This window comes from Nicotiana attenuata, chromosome 5, assembly GCF_001879085.1.
Source record: "Nicotiana attenuata strain UT chromosome 5, NIATTr2, whole genome shotgun sequence".
NCBI lineage: Eukaryota > Viridiplantae > Streptophyta > Magnoliopsida > Solanales > Solanaceae > Nicotiana > Nicotiana attenuata.
The window spans coordinates 56,499,381-56,505,076 of record NC_031993.1 but is presented as its reverse complement, the minus strand read 5'-3'; positions in this window follow the sequence as shown (position 1 = coordinate 56,505,076).

Genomic DNA, 5,696 nt, shown 5'->3' with positions numbered 1-5,696 from the left:
GTTTGGGTTTTAGAGGGATGGACCGGGTTTTGGGGAGACTGGGCTGGGTTGGAACGGGTAAACTTGGGCGGGTTAATGGAGGAAGGATGGTTTGGGCCTGTAGCTAAATTGAATTGGCCCAAACAATTTGATTATTTATTAAAGACCATTTTTTCTTTTCATTTTATTTTTCTTTTTCTCTTATTTTTTTATTTTCAGATTTTGTTAAATACTAAAATAAAAACCTGATTTAACTCTATAACAAAATTAATATCTAATTGCACTCTCCAAAATTAACTAAGTCCTAAATTAAAAGAAAACTATAAAATTCGAAAATTAAAAAAAGTCAAAATGCGAAAGAGCTATTTTTGTTATTTCTTCATATTTTGCCGTAATTAATTAACTAATTAACCTAAAAACAAACATGAAATAGGACCCTAAATGCAAATGCACATATATTTTTGTATTTTTCACTAATTAAAATGCACAAACAAAAATGCAAATAATTAACAGAAAATGCCACAAAAACCACAAAATTGCAAACACTGAAAAGGAATTATTTTGTTTTGAATTTATGGGAGTAATTCATATAGGGCAAAAATCACGTGCTCACAGCTTCCCCTCTTTACTCGGAAACACGAAGAGTTTTCGTGCAAAGATAAAATGAGCGGATACGAGCTATTTTTGCCCGTTTGAATACTGCGTGGGAAGCATTTTTGAAAGATTTGACCGCACCCTGCTTCTGAGGTTGCCTACATATCCTTGGCTAAAAAGGAATCAGGTCAGTGTAGTTCAGGAATGTTTGGTAGCTGGGACTACCATGAAGCTGTGATTTCACTGTTGCTGCTGCTGCTGCTACTGCTTACTGAACCCCTTATTACACCATGACAAAATAAAAAGAAACTAGACTAAATTATGATCTATGAATTACAAAAACCTATCTATATCTTCAAACTTAATCCTGCAGCTCTTGTTGCCATGCTGACTTGTATTCTCCAAGTGAAATTCCTCTGTTGTCGACCTGAATTTTAATCTGAGATGTTTTCCCTTACTTCAGGTGGATAATCGATTGCCAAAAACTTGAACTACATTCTGAGATGCTTTCCTTTTCTCCAGGTGGACGCCTGACTGCTGAACTGTATTTTGAGATGTTGCCCCTTTCTCCAGGTGGACACCTGACTGCTGAACTTGAATTGTATTCCCTTGCTCTCCAGGCGGGCTCCTGACTGCTGCACTTGAATGTATTCCCATGCTTTCCAGGCCGGCTCCTGATTGCTGAATTCGAAATGTATTCCCATGCTCTCCAGGCGGGCTCCTGATTGCTAAACTTGAATGTATTCCCATGCTTTCCAGGAGGGCTCCTGATTGCTGAACTCGAAATGTGTTCCCAAACTCTCCAGGCGGGCTCCTGATTGATAAACTAGAATGTATTCCCGTGCTCTCCAGGCGGTCTCCTGATTACTAAACTTGAATGTATTCCCATGCTCTCCAGGCGGGCTCCTGATTGCTAAACTTGAATGTATTCCCATGCTTTCCAGGCGGGCTCCTGATTGCTATACTTGAATGTATTCCTATGCTCTTCAGGCGGGCTCCTGATTGCTAAACTTGAATGTATTCCCATGCTCTCCAGGCGGGCTCCTGATTGCTAAACTTGAATGTATTCCCATGCTTTCCAGGCGGGCTCTTAATTGCTGAACTCGAAATGAATTCCCATGCTCGCCAGGCGGGCTCCTGATTGCTAAACTTGAATGTATTCTCATGCTCTCCAGGCGGGCTCCTGATTGCTAATCTTGAATGTATTCCCATGCTTTCCAGGCGGGCTCCTGATTGCTGAACTCGAAATGTATTTCCATGCTCTCCAAGTGGGCTCCTGATTGCTAAACTTGAATGTATTCCCATGCTTTCTAGGCGGGCTCCTGATTGCTGAACTCGAAATGTATTCCCATGCTCTCCAGGCGGGTTCCTGATTGCTAAACTTGAATGTATTCCCATGCCCTCCAAGAGGGCTCCTCATTACTAAACTTGAAATGTATTCCCGTGTTCTCCAGGTGGGCGCCTGACTGCTGAACTTGAAATGTATTCCCGTGCTCTCCAGGTGGGCGCCTGATTTCAACAAAATAGACAAAAACAAAGAAAAATTTTTGCTCCCAGTTTGGTAGCTGGGCACATATGTGAGTGTAAACTGAATCATGTTACCAAATATCAATAAGAAACTTGAAAGCTGAAACTTGAATTGTACTCCCTTGCTCTCCAGGTGGGCGCCTGATTGCTGAAACTTGAATTGTATTCCCTTGCTCTCCAGGTGGGCGCCTGATTTTTGAACTTGAATGTATTCCCGTGCTCTCCAGGTGGGCGCCTGATTGTTGAACCTGAAATGTATTCCTGTGCTCTCCAGGTGGGCGCCTGACTGCTGAACTTGAAATGTATTCCCGTGCTCTCCGGGTGGACGCCTGACTGCTGAACTTGAATTACTTCTCCATGTTCTCTAAGTGGGTACCTGATTTCAACAAAAAAGACAAAACAAAGAAAATTTTCTGCCCCAGTTTGGTAGCTGGGCACATAGGTGAGTGTTAAACTGAATTATTCTACCAACTATTACTAAGAATTTGAAAGCTAGGTCCTATTATCCAGGGGGGTCCTGACAACTCTTAATTAAATGACAATTATAAATACAAGTTATATCTTCTAAAGGTATTAGTTCCGCTAAATCCTGTTATCTAAGAGGGTCTTAAAACTACATCCTATCATCCAGGAGGGTCCTGACAATTCCTAATTAAACAACAATTTTAAATCTAAGTTATATCTCCTAAAGGTATTATTTTCGCTACATCTTGTTATCTAACAACAATCTTAAAGCTAGGTCCCATTATTTAGGGGGGGGGGGGGGGTCCTGGACAACTCCTAATTGAATCCTATCTTAAACATGCAAACTTTGAAGCCAACTTATATTCCTTTGGGGTATATTTATGCTAAATTATGCTACTCATGAATGTTTCAAATTTAAACTAGGTCCCATTTTTCAGGAGAGTCCTGAAAACTACAAATTAAATCCTATTATCCAGGTAGGTCCTGGGAGTTTTACGGTCAAACTTGTTTGGTGCTTGCCTTTCCTTGCGGAGGATTTCTCCGAAACACCGAAACTTTCTGCCCCTGTTTCAATCAAAGAAAAATCTTGTCCGTTTAAACTGTGGTGGTTAGTTGATGGCATTCTTGCTGAAGGTCTCTCCACTGTCGTGTTTTGTTTTGACCTGCTTCCCCGGACTGACCCTGAACTGCTTAACTTTCTGACTGACTTTCAAACCCCATGACCTTGGATGACCCGAGTTTCTATACCCAAACCGTTGTTTTACCTCTCTGACCCCTTTCTCTGAACCTTTGCATCTCCCATGAAATTACCAAGTCATTCCACCGATGAAACTTCCGGTGACTCCTTATATCCTACTTTACATCATGCTATCTTTGGTATGTTCTGGCTACACCGTGCTTTGACATTTTGGAAATTGGTAGTGAGCTTTGAAATCCTTTCTTATTTGCTTTGAACAAAACGGACATTGGAACTTCTTAGAGAAACAAAACCCCAAAAGAAATGAAATGCAATGACCTTGAGAGTTAAGGATAAAGAAAATCCAAAAGAGGACGACTTGCTAAAAGGAAAAAAAAGGAAAAGAGACTTATTTGAGTGAAATAGCTGGTACCATTGATCATGACATGCATTTCAGATTAACCGGCCCAGTCTGTCCAACCAACCAACTTTCAGTTGCCATACTTTGTTGCCCCAGGATTCCATAACCTGATTCCTTTACCCAAACCTTGACCTTGTTCATCCTGCGGTGCCCTGAAAGGTTTTCACCAACAGACCTCTCTCATTTTTTCATCTCTCAACTCACTTTTGCCTTAAGGTGCCCGTGAGGGTTTTCACCAATAAGACTCTCTCATTTTTCATTTCTCTCAGCTCCCGTCGCCTTACGGTGCCCGTGAGGGTTTTCACCAATAAGACTCTCTCATTTTTCATTTCTCTCAGCTCCCGTCACCTTACGGTGCCCGTGAGGGTTTTCACCAATAAGACTCTCTCATTTTTCATTTCTCTGAGCTCCCGTCGCCTTACGGTGCCCATGAGGATTTTCACCAATAAGACTCTCTCGTTTTCATTATTTTCCTGCTTGGACCAGAGTGTTGCCCCTGAAATGAATCACCTCTACTTGCTCGACTTGGCATCTCTCGAAGACTGATCAGAAGGCCTTTCTTTAGACCGTAATGTGGGCTTTTGGATAGGGTTAGAAAGAAAGGATATCAAAGGCTCAAAACAATTCAAATGGCTTCAAAATTACAACTTTCGGAATCAAATCACTTGCACAACCACAACTTCTGCCCCAGTTTCTTTGCTTGGGAACTTTTGGATTTTGTTTTGATGGGACCGAACCGTGAGGCTGCCTACGTATCCTTAAAAGGAATCAGGTCGAACGTAGTTCATGTCATAGAAATTACTTTGTTGTTGTGATTTTCTCTTATCTCTTTCTTTTCTCTCTCTCTTTTTCTTTCCTTTTCTTTTGTTGTTTTGTTGGTTTTTTTTCTTTTTCTCTTTTTTTTTCTCTTTTTTTCTTTTTCTCTTTTCCTTTTCTTCTTTTTTTTCTTTTCTCTTTTCAGTCTTTTGTTTTCTCTCTTTTTCCTTTACTTATCTTTTACGCTTGTGTTTCTGATCTTTTCTACTGATTCTAAACGAGGGGTATGAAAGGAAATAAACAAGGCTCAAAGGGGGTAACGAAGGATAAAGTATTTAGATAGCAGAACAAAATGCCTTCGTCATTCGAGTCTTCAAAACATGCCAAGTACAAACAAATAATTAAACCAAAGAAGATCATACATAATATCTCTTGACCGCATCGGAATTGATGGCCATTTCTACACACTTGCCTTCTATATCTGTTAAATACAAAGCACCATTGGACAACACTCTCGCTCTCATTACCACGAACGGCCCCTGTCAGTTTGGGCAAACTTGCCTTTAGCTTCAACCTGATGTGGAAGGATATGTCTCAACACTTGCTGACCCACTTCAAACTTCCGTGGACGCACCTTCTTATTATATTCTCTTGCCATTCTCTGTTGATACAATTGGCCATGACACACTGATGCCAATCTTTTCTCATTGAACAAACTCAATTGCTCAGGCGGTTTTCTAACCCACTCATTATCATCAATTTTGGCTTCAGCGACAATCCGAAGGGATGGGATTTCAACTTTTCAGAATTAGCTTGGCTTTTAAAACTGGGCCGAAGATTCCTCATGCACGTCATGTCATTGAAACCAGCATAAAAAGAACTGTACAAGAAAGAAAATAAAAACAAAAACAAAACTATCAGGAGTGAAGAAGAAGGGAAATTGTAATTCATTGAAATTTAAAGATAACAAGGTTTAACACATCCAAACGGACGGAACATAGAATATGAATTACAACCCTGGAATAATCCAGATAAACTGAAAGAAAAATCAAAGCCGACTACCAAAACTCCCTCCGAGTAGGAAGAGGAGTAGCTTCCCAATTGTTGATCTTTGCACTGGGCCACACAAATTGCACATCCGCCTTGCTCGATCCCTTTCCAGCTTCAACCATATTCACCTCGTCGAACAACTTTTCAAACCTTTCAAGCAACTCCTTATCAGGACTAACCACAGAACCGGGAACTGTTGTTACTGGGCGTTTCTTGGTACCAGGCCTG